The sequence below is a fragment of the Momordica charantia genome (genome assembly GCF_013281855.1).
Source record: "Momordica charantia cultivar OHB3-1 chromosome 11 unlocalized genomic scaffold, Mcharantia_2.0 BLBB01000011.1, whole genome shotgun sequence".
Classification (NCBI taxonomy): Eukaryota; Viridiplantae; Streptophyta; class Magnoliopsida; order Cucurbitales; family Cucurbitaceae; genus Momordica; species Momordica charantia.
In genome coordinates this window covers 15,283,206-15,299,695 of record NW_028275159.1, presented here as the reverse complement: position 1 = coordinate 15,299,695, position 16,490 = coordinate 15,283,206, and the positions used below count along the sequence as shown (strand labels likewise).

At 44.3% G+C, this 16,490-nt stretch overlaps 1 non-coding gene across 1 annotated transcript; it reads right to left on the bottom strand.

Moving 5' to 3' along the window:
* Positions 1-15,276: 15,276 nt before the first annotated feature.
* Positions 15,277-15,383, bottom strand: LOC148208192 (small nucleolar RNA R71). Its single transcript, XR_015789145.1, has one exon. It is a non-coding gene; the product is annotated as a small nucleolar RNA R71 (small nucleolar RNA).
* Positions 15,384-16,490: the final 1,107 nt, after the last annotated feature.

Here is a 16,490-nt window from a genome sequence, read left to right as displayed (position 1 = left end):
TCTTTTGCTTTACAGGTCGGAATGATGGGTCTATGTTGAGGCGATGCACCATGATCTTTGGGTCGATGTCTGGCATGTCCTCGTGAGACCATGCGAAGACGTCCGAGTTGGACCTGAGGAAGTTGATCAATTCCTCCGTCAGTGGCCCCCAGCTTGGTTCTTATGCTTACTTGTTTTTCAGCGCTAAGTAAAGGAACAAGCTCGAGCTCTTCTGTTGGCGGGGAGAACTGCCTTTTGCCTTCCTTAGGCAGGTCGGCCTCGGACTCTCGCAGCTTGTCGCGATTGGTTTGTTCTTCCAGGGCGCATACTGCCGACCCTTTAAGCGCGAATGCATAACATTCCCGTGAGGTCTTTTGCTCACCTCGGACCGTGCCCACTCCATTCGGGGTTGAGTACTTCAAGACTTGATGCAGTGTGGAGGGGACGGCCCGGAATGAGTGAATGATGGGTCTCCCGAAGATGGCATTGTAGGTCGATCTACCGTCAATAACCACAAACTCGGCCATCTGAGTTACTTGTGTACTATCTTGCCCAATCGTAACCGGCAAGTCGATACACCCTTCAGGGGAGACCGATTCTCCAGAGAATCCAACTAACGGTGTTGGAATTCTCTTCAACTGTGACCTGGTCCACCCCAATGCTAGATATGTTGGGAGGGATAGGATGTTGGCAGATGCGCCTCCATCTACTAGTACTCTTCGATGTGATCGCGATGAAAACGGCAATACTTATCCTTGTTACGCTTTTCTGGGTCTCCTGGGAGCTACTCAGGTCGTTTGAGGAGCTTTTCCATCCCGCTTTCCTCGATGTTCGTAAGTATCTCAAAAATGGGGATGGTGGTCGGAGTGTAACGCTCGTAAGGTCGGCTTTGATTATGGCCGATCTCTGACCGACGATACTCGGTTCTGCTGCCAAAGGAGGACGATCCCTTGTCCTTAGACTTAGAATCAGCCTTCCTCTTCTCTTGGCTTAGCTTCTTCTGGTCGATTTGCTTTTCAGGTCGGCCAGTTTTGGTTCGGAGGAGCTCTTGCCCATCAATGACTTTCTTCGCCTTTTGCAGAACTTCAGCGAAGGTTGCTGGAGCCTCCTCTCCGAGCTTCACGGTGAGGGTCTCGTCGGCCAGGCCGGTGAGGAAGTAGCACATGGCCGAATCATCGGAGCAGTGCGCGACCTTCAGCTGCTCCTCCTGGAACCTCGTGACGTATTCTCTCAGCGTCTCTCCCTCCTTCTGCCTGATGGTGGAGAGGTGAGTCACTGTCTTTCTATCGTAATGACGAGAAGAGAATTGGCTAATGAATTCTTTCCTCAACTAGGAGTAGGTCGAGATCGAACTGGCCGGCAGTCTCCGGTACCACAGGCACGCGCTGCCGGTGAGAGCGATCTGGAAAGCGCGGCATTTTATCGCATCTGTTGCCACTTGAAAGTCCATGAGGCCTTCGAAGACCTCAACATAATCCTTCGGGTCCTTAGACCCATCATAAGGTTTCATAGTGGGAGTTTTGAACTTTGGAGGAATTGGGGCCTCCAGGATGTCCGAGGTGAATGGCGATTCTCCCAAGTCGCCATCATCAAACGAGCACTCTTTCTTCTCGCATCTGGCCTTGAGCGCCTCGATCTGCTCGTCGAACCTGTGCTTCATCAGGTCGAACTCTTCCCTGGTGATCACAGCTTCTGGTGTTAGAGGCTTATACTTTGATTGAGCCTTGAGGTCAGAATTGGAGAACTATCGGGAGTAGGACGGAGAGTCTTCTGGCTCCCGAGATGCTCTCTTCTTCTTATCAGTGAGGTGCTTTCTCAGATCGTTATCCCGCAAGCTGTAATCCACCCCCTCATTGTTGGGAACGGGCTCGCGGTCGCCAGGGTGGAAAGATGGAACCTGGCCTTCCCTCTCTCCGGGTGCGCCTGAGACCCTGGAGGGAGACACTGTTCGGTTAGCCCGCGTCGCCTCGACGTACATTTCTTCCATTGTGCGCAACCGATGGCGTATATCATCCAACTCGTGCTGGAGAGTAGACAAAGCCTCAGGGTCTGCCGCCTGGTTGACCCTTCGGGAGGTCTTTCTCGAGGTCCCACCTCGGCCTCGATTGGCCTTTGAAGGTTTCGGGTGAGCAAGGGGTAACTCTTGGTTTGCATGGCGGGCTGATCTCCGTGGAAGATCTTCCTCTTCCTTGCTCGAACCTGATCCTCGACCATTCTAGCGTCAAGGTCTTGCTGAGGGCCGTTATCAGCGTTCAAACCCCTCCGTTCTGTCGTATTGGCAGAGTTTGCTGGCTGCACCATCTTTGCGTATGTTTCTTAGATTGGGATGACTTAGATCGTATTCCTTCCCCACAGACGGCGCCAAATGTTTATACAAGAGTTTGCACAACGGTTCTTCGCGAATCAAGCTCGAACCCGGTCTCCGGTTTCGACCTGAACACTAGCGTGGACCTGCACAAGAGGGTAAGCACTCCGATGCTCAAGTCAGTATAGATCGGATTCTGTATTTAGTTCGAGGTGAGATTCGATACCTGAGCGTGAAATGAAGCCCTCTATTTATAGGTGATGGATCCGACAGTACACACGACCGGCGGTTATATGTCTTTTCTAATGTCGAACCTGTCGGGTTCCAAGCAGGTCGGACCCCAACCAAGTCGAACCTTGACGCCCATACTTAACCTTTTTATAATGGGCGAACCCGGTCTCCTCGGCAGGGCCAAGGTAGACCTAGGAAATTCCTCTTATTCAGTTTCTTCAAACACCAATAAGAGTCCTCCACGTGTCCTAGGTATATTTTACCCCCAAACAACACGTGTTATAGAAGAAAATAAAGATCAGATTAAGCAAAACGAAAAGAGGAAAGAGAGCCGAAGAAGGAGCAGACTCGAAGAGGTAAGTGGGTCGGGGCCCAGCGACCCTGGCCGGCCGTGGCCGACCCGGAGTCGGCGCCGAGCACGACTCAACGTCGAGGGGTTCTTGGCCCAGTGGTCGAGAACCTCTCCAGTGAATCCCGACCGCTGTGCAAGCCCAATCCGAATAGACTTGGTCTCGGTCTTGAATAGTATAGCGTGAGGTGAAGGGATGTGAATTCCGGAGCGGAAGCGGATCTTCGTTGCTGATTTTCGGGATACAAAACAAAAATTGAAAGAAGGAAATACAGGGGAAAAATCAAACCTTTGAAGAACGTTTCTTCAGTGAGTTCCCCTCGAACACCACCTCCGGATCTTCCTCGCTATCCTCTTGGGTCTCGGGATCGTGCTTGTGGTAGCACCTTGATAGAAGAGAGTGAGAGATTGAGAGAATTTTGAGAGAGAATTGATGGGTTTTCTTTCTTGGTTCTGTTCTGTAACCTCTTCTTCTCTTCTCCAACACACTTGAAGAAGAAGAGGGATGACGTGAGGTAACTCTCCACATCACAAAACCTCCCACTCCTCTGCAATTTTGCAGGGGAGTTAATATTAATAATAATATTAATATATATATATATATATATATATATATATATATATATCAAATAAATAATTAACACTTAATTATTTATCACAAAAAAATAGAATCATATTTTATAACATTTCTCTCGTATAACCTATAGTTTTAATGTATATCTTATGCACATTATTTTTAACCTATAGTTTTAATATGAATCTTATTCATATTAATTTTATTTGAATCTCATTCAAATAATTTCTCTCATAATATATAGTTTTAATTTATAATTTAACTATATATTGTAAAAATGTATCAATATACATATAATCCCTTAAGTAGTTTGAACAATTCAAATTCTTCCAAAATCTTGATCCTTGTTTTACCCGTTATGAGCTAGCAAGGGGACCTAATGGACCTACAGATCAGAAGCTCCAACGATGCAAGATTAATCGGTCAAACTCATTGACCGAGTTAATCAAGATTGGTTAACCACAAGTCATTCCACTAAAGACCCGCAGTTGCACTCTTCTCACTACAAAATGTTTTTGTGTCCACGGATATACGACCATTAATGATGAGTCAATCTTTCACGAGTGCTCGTAACTCAAGTTGGGTCAAATTACCGTTTTACCCCTGAGTTACATCTTACTCCTTAAACACCACTGCTCCTCTAATGAACAACCCGGTTATGGTCCAACCAATAACCGGAAGTCCCTCTCGACCAATGAGAGGGTGAGGCCCCTTGTTCAAGTCCTGGAGTCAGCATTTAAGGGAACACTCATCTACTCCCCTAAAGTCGGGGAGGAGTGAATTCCATCTTGTGAAGTTATGTTCCCAGCTCCCCACTCGGTCTCGTCCCCAAAATGGTAGGAATGTTGAGTCGGCGACTCGGGCCACTCTCACGCATACAAATTAAAGGACGAGCCCTCACGGGCAGGAGTCCATAACTCACTCAGGATTGAGAATGAGTTGCCCGGTCATCCTAAGAAATAGCAACCTATTAGTTAACGGTGTTACATCTAAAGATTGCCTATTTCGTGGTCCGGTCTTATACAAATTCATTGTATAGGATACCCCCACTCGCATGTCTCCATACGAACTACCTGGATCGAGTCGTCTGTAATATTTACAGAGTGGGCCGTATCCATAGTGTTGCCAGGATAAGGTACCCAGCCTTATCCATATACTATAGACCCTTTAGGTTATTCACGGGACATTATCCATTTATATATCAGGGGTATATCAATTATATACCCCGTATATCAACTATATACCCAGTATATATACTGTCCCGATTACATCAAAATAACCTTGGATGTTTAGTTTATTGGATTTGGACAATGCAATGCTATGCTTCAACAACAAATTTATTGAATAAAACTTTATTGAATATACATTTGTTTTTACATAATACAAACTACGAGTTTAGGGCAACACACCCCATATGAGGCCCACTCTGTGATCTTCTGAGTGCATCAGGATTCGACGAATGTAAACCCTAGGAGGATTAGGGTTCAGCTGATCCTGAAAGGATTAGGACTCGACCTTTATAAATACAAGGGTAAGCAAAACCCTAGAGGTATGCCTAACAACCCTACTCTACCCGACTACTCCGATACTAACTTAGGCATCGGAGCCTGTGTGGCAAAGGTCATACTGGTCTTAGTGTTGTTCTGTTTTGTAGGTCTCATCAATCCCTTTGTTCTAGAAGATTGGTGCGAATTTGGCAAAATCCCAGGAGGCAGAATTCTAACATCAACAATTGGCGCCGTCTTTAGGGACGACTAGAGATTGCAGACTTGTCAACATGAATTCGGGAAGGAGTCCACGTTCGGGAAGAAGTTCACGACATTCTGATGAAGAGTGCCACCACAAGAGGAAAGTTCATAGGGGCACACCTTCGCCTGAGGCAGTCGAAGGAGAGATTGTCTGACCAGTCCTTGGACCAACAGATACCAACCGACCAGTCCTCGGACTGACGGATGTCGACCGACCAGGTGATGGACAGAAGGACACTAGTCGACCAATTCTTGAATCGAAAAACAAACCGATTTAAGGTCCGGATCAACAGGGTGACAAGATGGCCGTCTTAGAAGAGAAGGTAGAGGAAATGCACCGGAGCATGTCCCTGTTTTCTGCAAAAACTCGAGCAATATGAGGCGGAAAAACCAGTGCTTGTTCGCGATCCACGAAAGGCTAAAGCCCTGATGAAGATTATAAAGAATTTAGAACTGAAAATTATAAAGAATTTTAAAAGCTGAGAAAATTTTGACTAATTGGAAAAAGTTAAATTAAATTCTTTTTATCTGAAAAATGACAGAAAATATGAGATAAATTCTTTAGGTTGGAAAATTATTTGCAAGAGATTTACATGGATAGACTATTTAGAGACTATAGTTGCATAAAATAATTGAATCTATAAAATTTACACTTTTTTCATATGAAACAATTCCATTTAAGATGATACCCATTACCCAATTTACTAGTATATCCTTGTGTATCTACACTTCAATATTAATTAATTTTTAAAATAAAAATTGGTTACTTGAGAGGTTACATTTTAAAAAAAATAAAAAATATCAATTCCCCAACATACTAACCAAATCCCCAAAATCCTCTATTATTGAAAAAATTTGAAAACCTCATTCCTCTAACTTTTCTTCTTCCTCTATCGTTCTGTTGTCGTCCATTCCTTCATCTCCGACCATCGTCTCTATTCTTCTTCGTCGTCGAAACAATCCGTCTAGTTTCTCTTTCGTCTCCGACCATCCGTCCATTGTTTTCGTCCGTTTATCTCAAGATTTCTTTTTCGTTGCCGGCCACCCATCGACTATTCGAGCCCTCCGTTTATCCCGACCATTATCTAGTCGCCGACCAGAAAGTTTGTAGGTTATTTGCTTTGTTTGTTAATTGTAGAGAGATATAGTCATATATACTTTATAGCCAAATATAGGTTATATCTCTATATAAGTGTATATTATAATGGCTATAGTTTATATCAGCATTGTTAAATGTATCTTGCTTAAGTTTATAGTCGGATATAGTTTATATTTCCATATATATGAAAAGGTAGCCGGATACTCTCTCTCTCTCTAAATGAAAAAATATTTTTTTAATAATTTTCATTATTTAGTAGAATATATTAAGGAGTAAGTTTCGGGATTATGAGAATAATTGAATATTTTGTAATAAATTTCATTATCTAGTAGAATATATTAACTTAAATTAGGGGATTATGAGAATGAATTATTTAAGTCCCACAATAATTTAATGTTTACCAAATCAAATTTGGAACATTAATCTTTTGCGTTTAAATAAAATACTAATTATAATAAATATAAATATCATAAATAAGGGTAAATTTGATATTTGGAAAAAGTTTAAAATCCAGAAATATAAGACCGTAAATTTGTAAACCATTTGTGAAAATAAGTTTCCAAAATAGCTTATCCATTATCTCTATTTGTTAAAGTAACGCTTTCAAAGCGAAGAAGTATTTGACCTTCCAGTTAGGTTAATATATATTACAAACGAATTAAATAAATTTTCTTTTTCTTTTTCTTTTGGCTAAATATATAAGTTCATGATTCAAGTCGGTGTAATTTTCAATTATTTTCTATTTAATCTTCTAAAAGTTTTGATTTCATAGTTAATTTTTTCTTCAATTAAATCTTTATTTTTGCATGATGTTAAAATTTATTAACAAAATAATAATGTAACCTTAAAATACATTTTGTTAATTGCATTAAAAGCATTACAATATTTTAATTTAATGTGTTTATGCAGGAATTTGCACAACGGTTCTTCATGAATTAAGTTCGAACCCGGTCTCCGGTTCCGACCTGAACACTAGAGTGGACCTGCACAAGAGGGTAAGCACTCCGACGCTCAAGTCAGTATAGATCGAACTCCTTATTTAGTTCGAGATGAGATTCGATACCTGAGCGTGAAATGAAGTCCTCTATTTATAAGTGATGGATCCGACAGTATACACGACCGGCGGTTATGTGTCTTTTCTCATATCGGGCCTATCGGGTTCTGAGCAGGTCGGACCCCAGTCAGGTCGAACCTTGGTGCCCATACTTAGTCTTTTATAACGGGCGAAACCGGTCACCTCGGCGGGGCCGAGGTGGACCTAAGCGATCCTTTTTATTTGGTTTCTTCAAACACCAACAAGGGTCCTCCACGTGTCTTGGGTATGTTTACCCCCAAACATTGGCCCCCCTCTGTCAGGTTCGATCTCGACCTGACAGAGAAGTTCATTCGAATCTATTTTGGACACGTGGCGACTTTTCATTTGTGGAGGGAATATGACCGTTGCGGAAGACGTTTCGACCTGCAGGTTGTTGGAGCACTCAAGTGTTTCGCCGTTGCGTATCTCGAGAAGATCCTAGCCACTCGTTTATTACACGTGTACGGTGCAGAGGTTCTTCCGATCAGCTATAAATAGTCCCGAAACTTCAGGTCAAACCCTACGTTTCCTGAATTTCTGGAGTTCGACATGAAACCAGCTCGAACCTTCTGTAGGTCAGTCTTTTCACTTTTACTTTCTTTCCGAATATGGTGGTGTTCCTGTCTTCCCCCTCCAGTAGCGATACCCTGGGTAGCGTAGGTCGAACCATAAGTAGCTCGCCCCCCAAACCAAGTGATTCTGGGGAGGTCATAGCTCGTAGGTTAGAGTCCGAGCTGGAAGAAATAGAGAACTTTAGGTTCTCAGATGACAGAGAGGATAGTGATACCTCCACCTCGGGCCAGGGTCTGGAGTACCCTTCTAGGATGCCCGAGCACTATCTCGGACCCCTTCGTAGGGGGTTTAAAATTCCAAACAACATCCTCCTTAGGATCCCGGAGGAAGGGGAAAGAGCTGACAATCCTCCAGAGGGATGGGTCACTCTTTACTTGAAGATGTTTGAGTACGGCCTCAGACTTCCCCTTCATCCCTTTGCTCAGGAGTTCTTGAACCGAACTGGACTGACTCCTACTCAAGTGGCCCCCAATGGGTGGGGTGTCATTTTGTCTTTAGCCATTCTTTTTTGGTTGCAAGCTCGGGACGAGGATGAGGCCGAGCTTCTAAGCGTTGACCAACTTCTTGGGTGTTTTGAGGCCAAGAGGATAGCCAAAAAACCAGGTCGATACTATATGTGTGCGAGGAAGGGCGCGGGTGGTATAGTTAAGGGGTCGACCTCCATCAAAGGATGGGTAGGTTAGTGGTTCTTTGCCTCAGGTGAATGGCTGGCAAAGGACGAGTCAGGTCGTCCCTTCTTTGACGTGCCTGCGAGGTTTGGGAACCTAGGTATGGAGTCTTTCTTACTTTCTTTTTCTTTTAATTTCTTGATATTCATATCTAACTCGAACTTTTGTTTACTTTGTGCAGTATCAATCAAGCCAATTCCCGAGCTCGCTCAAGCCACCTTCGACACCCTCAAATTCTACAAGGACAACTTCCCAAGGGGCCGGAAGATCGCGACCTTGGTCACCGACAAGCTGCTGCTAGAATCAGGGCTATTGGACTATAATCCTTTAGTTCGTCCGATTGAAGCTTCGAGGCCAAACTCCGAGCTTGGTAAGCCGTGTTCGATCTCAACCTCAATTTTAGCTTCAAGTTTTTACTTCTAACATTTCATCTTATTCGTATTGTACCCATGGTGTGTGGATTCACGAGCAGCGTGAAACGTAAGTCTAAGGGCCGTGCTCACGCCCTTAAGATAGTTTAGAGCTCTGATCCATCTACCCCTGCTGTGGATCAGAATGCAGCTCAGGACCAGGCGGGTCCATCTTCGGAAGTTCCGACTCCAGTGATCGAGCTGGATTCGACTGGGGAGCGCTCCAAGGAGAAGCGCTCGAGGAGCGAATCCGAAGCACTGGATGTGTCACCTCTTCGTGAGGTGAGAGAGGGCTCTCCTCTGAAGAGGAGAAAGAAAAAGAAGAAGACCACCTCCTCCTCGGAGGTTGGACCTCGTGGCCCCCTGCCCTCAAGCCACTCCGATCTGGTAGATGACTCGGAAGCTCGGATGGGGGAGACATCCGACGTGAAGATGCGGTTCAGAATGGAACCATCAAGCTCCGGGGTGAAAGACCAGGTGTCACGCATCTCGGCTGCCTGCTTGGATCGCTGTCTCAGGAGAGCATCCAAGTTTGTGAGTGACCTAGGGTCCGTGCTGCAACGGACCATCGACCACGCTGCCGAGGTACGACCTGCTATTTAGCACTTGGTTTTACTTCCTTATTTTGTGATTTGGTCTAACATATGCTCGCCTTCTATGTTTCGTAGGCGTTTACTGCCTCCATCCACTCAGCAATCATGATCAAGGCCAAGCTGGATGGGAGGGAGGCCTTGGCAGCGAAGGAGAGGGAGAACTCCTCTGCTGCCTTGGAGGCAGCCACTACGCTCAAAGGCGAGCTGCTGAAGGCTCGGAGCGAGGTGGATATACTGAGGGCCGAGGTTGAAGCCAAGGCCGAGCTGCTGAAGAGGGAGGATGAGAGGCATAAGACCCACCTCCGAACTGCCCACGCCATCACCAAAGGGTTGGAGAAGGAAAAGTTCCAGCTCCTTAAGGAGAAGGACGACATGCTCCAGGCCCTTGAAGGGAAGGACGCTGCAATTGGGCGTCTCAATGCTGAGCTGAAGGAGGAGAAGGAGCGCCTCACCAACGGAGCCCTCCTTGATGCAGCCTTCAAGCAACACCCAGATTTTGATGGGTTTGCCAAAGATTTCAGCAACGCAGGCTTCAAATTTCTGATGAAGGGGATTGCTGTTGATATGCCACACCTCCAGGTCGACCTCGGCGATCTGAAGAAGAGGTACGCTGAGAAATGGGCTTCTGGGCCTAACGGCACCCCAGGTCCTGCATCCCTGGTGGACAAATATGTCAGAGATCTGGACTCTGACTACTCCGACCTGGATGAAGACGAGGTCCCAAGTCAGGAGCCTACTGAGGTCGGCACCACCCAAGAGGGAGTTCCTTCTCAGCAGAACGGATCTCAGGAGGTCAACCTTCTAGGCTCTCAAGACGAGCTATCTTCTCATCTCGGGAGCGGCTGAGTCTCCTCATTAGCTTTGTTGTTGTTGTTTTTTCTTCTTTTGTAAGCCTTTGGTCTGGGCTATAAGGTATACAAGCCTTGGCTCTACCCTTTTGATTAATGAAATTTCCAATTCTCCATTTCCATTTGTTCTTCTGCTACTTTTCCTTTAGGCTTTTAAACTTGCTTTTGTAAGTTTGAACTTATGAATGAATAAATTCATCTCGCACCTCTAACTTAAAGGATCGCACCTCTAACTTAACTTTGGGTTGAGCTACAAGATAACTCTTTTCACATCGTACCTCTTACCTAAGGTTTGAATTTGAGAGTTTCTTTTATTAATCTTTAATATTTCTCCTCGAACTCGGAAGTCCGAAAGAACATTAAGCAATTGGAACTTTCTACATCGCACCTTTAACTTGTACGTTCAAAGGGTTGAATTTTGAGTCCATAGTTATTATTCACATCGCACCTCGAACCCATAGGTTTAGAGGACCGAATTTCTTGATCCTTCAACATCGCACCTTTAACTTTATCGTTACAAGGATTGAATTTTGGCTCGTTATTGATTTTGACATCGCACCTCGAACCCGTGGGTTTTGAGGTTGCCGATTTTAAGTCTTATGGGAGTCCGTGGCCCCCATTTAATTTCTAATCGAACTTGGAGTTATGAAATTAAATAACCCCATTTATTGAAAGTTCCGCCCCTTGAAAATTTTTACGAGCCCATTTTGGGACTATTTTGACATTTCAGGGGTAATAGCGCTTCAAGTGCTCCGCGTTCCATAGATGCGCAAGCACTCTTCCTTCCAGGTCAGCCAACATATAAGTTCCAGGTCGGACTATGCCTTTGACTTCGAACGGTCCCTCCCAACTTGGGTCAAGGGTGCCGACATGACTCTGAATTTTTCATAAGACTAAATGTCCAACTTGGAAGCTTCGAGGTCGAACTCGGGCATTGTAATGTCTGGCCATTCTGTTCTGATACTCTTCTAAGCGCAGCTGAGCCATTTCCCTTTTCCCTTCCAATAAGTCCAGGTTAAGGAGTAGCTCGTCCTCGTTCCTTGTTGGCTCGTACTGCTCTACCCTGTCTGTTGGTATGCCAATCTCGACTGGTACAACAGCTTCGGAGCCAAAGGCTAGCGAGAACGGGGTTTCGCCAGTTGACTCTCTTGGGGTGGTTCGATATGATCACAAAACTTCAGGTAGCTCCTCGGCCCATCTTCCCTTTCTGGAGTCCAACTTTAGCTTGAGTCCTCGCTTTATGATCTTATTTACTGCTTCGACCTGCTCATTTGCTTTTGGATGCGCAGGGGATGAACTAAGGTGGCTTATACCCAGTTTTCTGCAAAAGTCCTTGAACTTTGCATTGTCAAACTGTTTTCCGTTGTCCGTCACAATAGCATTGGGTATGCCAAAGCGGCATACAATGTTTGCCCATATGAAAGATGTGACCCTAGACTCTGTTATGTGAGATAGTGCCTCAACTTTGGCCCACTTGGTGAAGTAGTCCACAGCGACAACGGCGAACTTTGTTTGTCCTTTGCCCAGGGGAAAAGAACCTATGATGTCTACTCCCCATTGCGCAAATGGTCATGGGGTCGAGATGGGGGTGAGCAGTTCGGGAGGTTAATGGATAATGTTTGCGAAACGCTGGCAGTTGTCACAAGCTTTCACAAACTGCTTTGCATCCTGTTCGACACTGGGCCAATAGTACCCTTGTCGAACCACCTTGGCCGACAACGACCTGGCGCCATAGTGGTTTCCACACACCCCTTCATGAACTTTCCTAAGAATGTAAAGGCCTTCTTCGGGAGTCACACACTTGAGCAGAGGCAGGGAGAAGCCACGTCGGTACAACATTCCTTCTCGAAGTGTGAACCGAGCTGCTCTTCGCGCCATCTTCTTTTGCTCCTTCGGATCTTGCGGTGGGTTTCCTTTGATGAACTCCACGATTGGGTCCATCCAAGTGGGTGATGGAGTATCAACCTCCATTACATCTGGCTCCAAGATTGAAGGAGTGTCCAAGATCTCGACCGGGACCGATCTAGCCAGGTCGGTCTCATACGCTGATGCCAATTTGGCTAAGGCATCCGCATTAGAGTTTCCAGATCTTGGAACTTGACTCACCTCGTAAGTCCCAAACTGAGCGAGGTACGATCTGACCTTGCTTAGATATTTTTCCATTCGGGGGTCCTTCGTTTGGTACTACTCCTTGATCTGATTTACAACTAGCTGGGAGTCACTAAAGACCTTAATGTGATTGGCCCCCAGTCCTTTGGCAACGTGCAGGCTTGCTAGAAGTGCTTCATACTCGGCCTCATTATTAAACGTCCGAAAGTTGAATCGCAGAGCTTATTCGAATCGCTCACCTCCTGGTGCGAGCAAGAGGATTCTTGCCCCGCACCCCTTCTCGTTGGAAGATCTATCAACGTAGATCGTCCACGGGAGGTCGGACTTGGCCAACTGAGGTGGTGGAGTGAGCTTGATTATGCTTGTTTACATGCGTAAAAAGAAGGTTTTAGATGTTGTTTTTACAATGTCTTAACTTTGTTTCGGACTTTTTCTCGGTCGTTTGAGTTCCAATTCATGCAAAATTCATATATGATGGTTTGTGGTTGGCTTATATTGTATTTATGACATCTTAGGACCATTTGGGAGTGCAAATTAATCAAAAGAAGCAAAAAGTCGGAAACATCCTCATGGGAGGCGCCAGGCGCCTGGGAAGGCTGCAGAAAACTGTTTTCCTTCCAACTTTGCCCTTAATGAAACGCGTCTTCCAATGCATTTTGGTGGTTCCAACCGATGCATACGTGTAGAAGAAGTGTTCCACTATCAGTTTGAGCACGATTTAGTCAGTCAAAGGAGTTGGAAATGGGTGATCCACCAGCGTTTTAGGACCTACCTAACCAATTCTGCACAGCTATAAATCGAGCAGCTTCTCCACCAAATTCATCAAGCCTTGCTTCCTTCTCTTGATCATTTTTAGTGTTTCTTTGTTGCTTTCTAAGTACTTTTGAGTTGCTTTCATTAGTTGCTTTTGGTTTTTAAATGCCGAGCACTTTACATTCCTTTATTGAGCTTTGTTTATTTATGTTTGTACTTAGTTATTTTCTACTTATTCAAATATATAAAAATCCAGCACTTTGCTTATCTTCCCTTTGCCTTTACTTTATTTTTAGTTAAGAGAATTGTGTTTTTGGAGGAAAGAGCACGTGACACTCCCCCTTGCTTGAAAGAGAAGGGCGAAGCTCTCAATCCCGAGCAAAACTCTCCGTTAGTTAACTTTTGTTTTTCACACATGCATTTCAATTTCAACCATTTTACTTGCTGTATTTTCTTCAATATGTCTTTCTAAATTCCCGTCTCTAGACCGGTTATGGATAGTTAGCCTTTTATTTCTAAAAAGGGTTGCTAAGAAGTAGTGTTTTTGCTTTCCACTCATTGCTCAACATGTTTTTCCAAAAAGTTAGGATTTAGAGAAGGCCACTGTAAGTCTTAACAAGTCAATACTGAAAAGGTTGCTTATTTGCATTGTTGAGTGGTTAAACCGAGGAGAGGGGCGCCTTAGACATGAGGGTTCCGGTTAAGTAGCCTAGACATAGGACCTTAACCCGAGGTTGCGACTATTTCCATCATAAAACTAAGATATCTCTCATAATAGACATATTAGGGAATGTCTTAGGACTTTGAACTTGCTTAGACATAAGTCAAGTGAAAAGCGTAGTCGTTGGTTCCTAAAGTAAAATGCATATCATCCTTAGCGTATCCTTGATTCTTGTTGGCTAACTTGAAGTAATTCGAGCTAGGTTTTACCATTATAAGACCAAATCCCAAATCCAAAACCATTATTTGTGATCACTTCCCATTTTACAAGAATCACTCATTTCAACGTTCACTATTCATTAAAACTTTAGAGTTTGGAAATTATTTAGAAGTCCTTGAGGATCGATACTTGGATACTCCATCCATTTTATATTACTCTGACAGGTGTGCGCTTGCATCTATAGAATTGTTACCACGCTTAGTGCGTGCGTTCAGCATAACCCCAGTCAAGTTTTTGGCGTCGTTGCCGGGGACTTTAGTTTTAAAATTATTTTCAAATTCTTTTAGTTTTTATTTTTGTGAATCGTTGTTGGGTGTAATTTCCATCCACCGTTTTTGTTTTATATTTTTGGTCGTTTATCTCACAAGGGTAAGTTAAAGTGCATGAGCACAAGATCTTTTCTTCTACCCCTTGACCCTGAGATTGAGCGGACCCTTCGAAAAACTCGAAAGGAGCAAAGACTTCGAAAACCACTAGAAAAGCAAAAAGAGAGAAAAGATGAAATCAGTCCTGAAAGTGAGGTAGAGAGTACGAGCACATCAATGGTAGATATTCCACCTCGCGATCCGGTTGATCCACCTGCTGTTAACGGTAATATGTGGGATCATGCAAGAAATGATGAATTCAACCATATCCAGCTGGCGGACAACAGAGACGTGGCAATGCGAGAATATGTCGCCACGACTTTTCAGAACTTTGATTCAGGGATAGTCAACCCTATTGCAGCCCATGCAAACTTTGAGCTTAAACCAATGATGTTCCAAATGTTGCAGACAATTGGACATTTTGGAGGGCAGGAACATGAGGATCCACATGATCATTTGAAATCATTCATTCAAATTGCAAATGCATTTCGATTACCTGGTATAACAGACGATGCTCTTAGACTAACACTTTTTCCATTTTCTTTGAAGGACCAAGCTAGAGCATGGCTCAATGCATTTCCACCGGGATCCATCACCACATGGGGGTCGTTAGTGGAGAAGTTCTTAACAAAATTCTTCTCACCTACTCGCCACGCTGATATCAGAGAGGAGATCATCTCCTTTAGACAGTATGATCGTGAACCTGTTCACGAGGCGTGGGAAAGATTTAAAGAACTAATCAGGAAATGTCCGAACCATGGCTTGCCGACATGCATCCAGATAGAACATTTCTTTAGAGGTTTAGATCATCCTACTAAGATGATGCTAAACAATGCTGCCAATGGAGCCTTTACAAAGAAGACATTCAATGAGATAGTCGACATCCTAAATGACTTAGCTTCGCACAACGAACTATGGTGTTCGCAAAGATCTAGGGCAGCACCAAAGAAGCAAGATCCAGCTGGAGTTTTGGCTCTGGACATTGCGACCTCGATGCAAAAAGAGATGGTTACAATGAACCAGAGGCTGAAAGAGATGGCATTGGGAATAAAAAATCCATTAGCCACGCCGACACAACCTGTGCAGTCGGATTATTGCACTCCTGCCCCAGTTTGCCAAGTCAACGATCTCATTTGTTCATTTTGCAGTGAAAACCATATTTATGATAATTGTCCACATAACCCTGCTTCCGTTTTTTATGTAGGACATGGGAACAATAGGAACTTTAACCCATATTCGAACACCTACAACCCAGGTTGGAGGCACCACCCTAATTTCTCATGGGGAGGTCAAGGAGGTTCGAGCGGTTTTAATCAAGGGCAGAGCCAGCAGAACAAGCAGCCCTATGTTCCACCTACACAGCAATACATCCCGCCACCGCAACAGCAGTACAATCAGAGAACACAGACTCCACCAGTTCAAAATAACAACTCAAATCTTGAGAATATGATGAAGGAGTACATGGCCCGAACCGATGCAGTGATACAATCCCAAGCGGCATCAATGAGGAATTTCGAGACCCAATTGGGACAGCTCGCCAATGAATTGAAGAATAGACCACAAGGTTATTTTCCAGGCCATACTGAATTACCAAAACGAGAAGGGAAAGAATAGTGCAAAGCTATCACCCTTAGAAGTGGACTGGCATATGATGGACCAACAATGCCAACAACGGATGTACAAATTCCGTCCGCTGAACCAAATGTAAAGATACCAGAGAATCCAACAACACCAGAAAAAGAAAATATTAGAAAAGGTAATGAGGACACCCCGAGTGTTCCTCCACAGGTACAACCTTCTTTTACCCCTACTCCCTCGTTTCCACAAAGATTAGTTAAGAAAAATAATGATTCCCAGTTTAGAAAATTTTT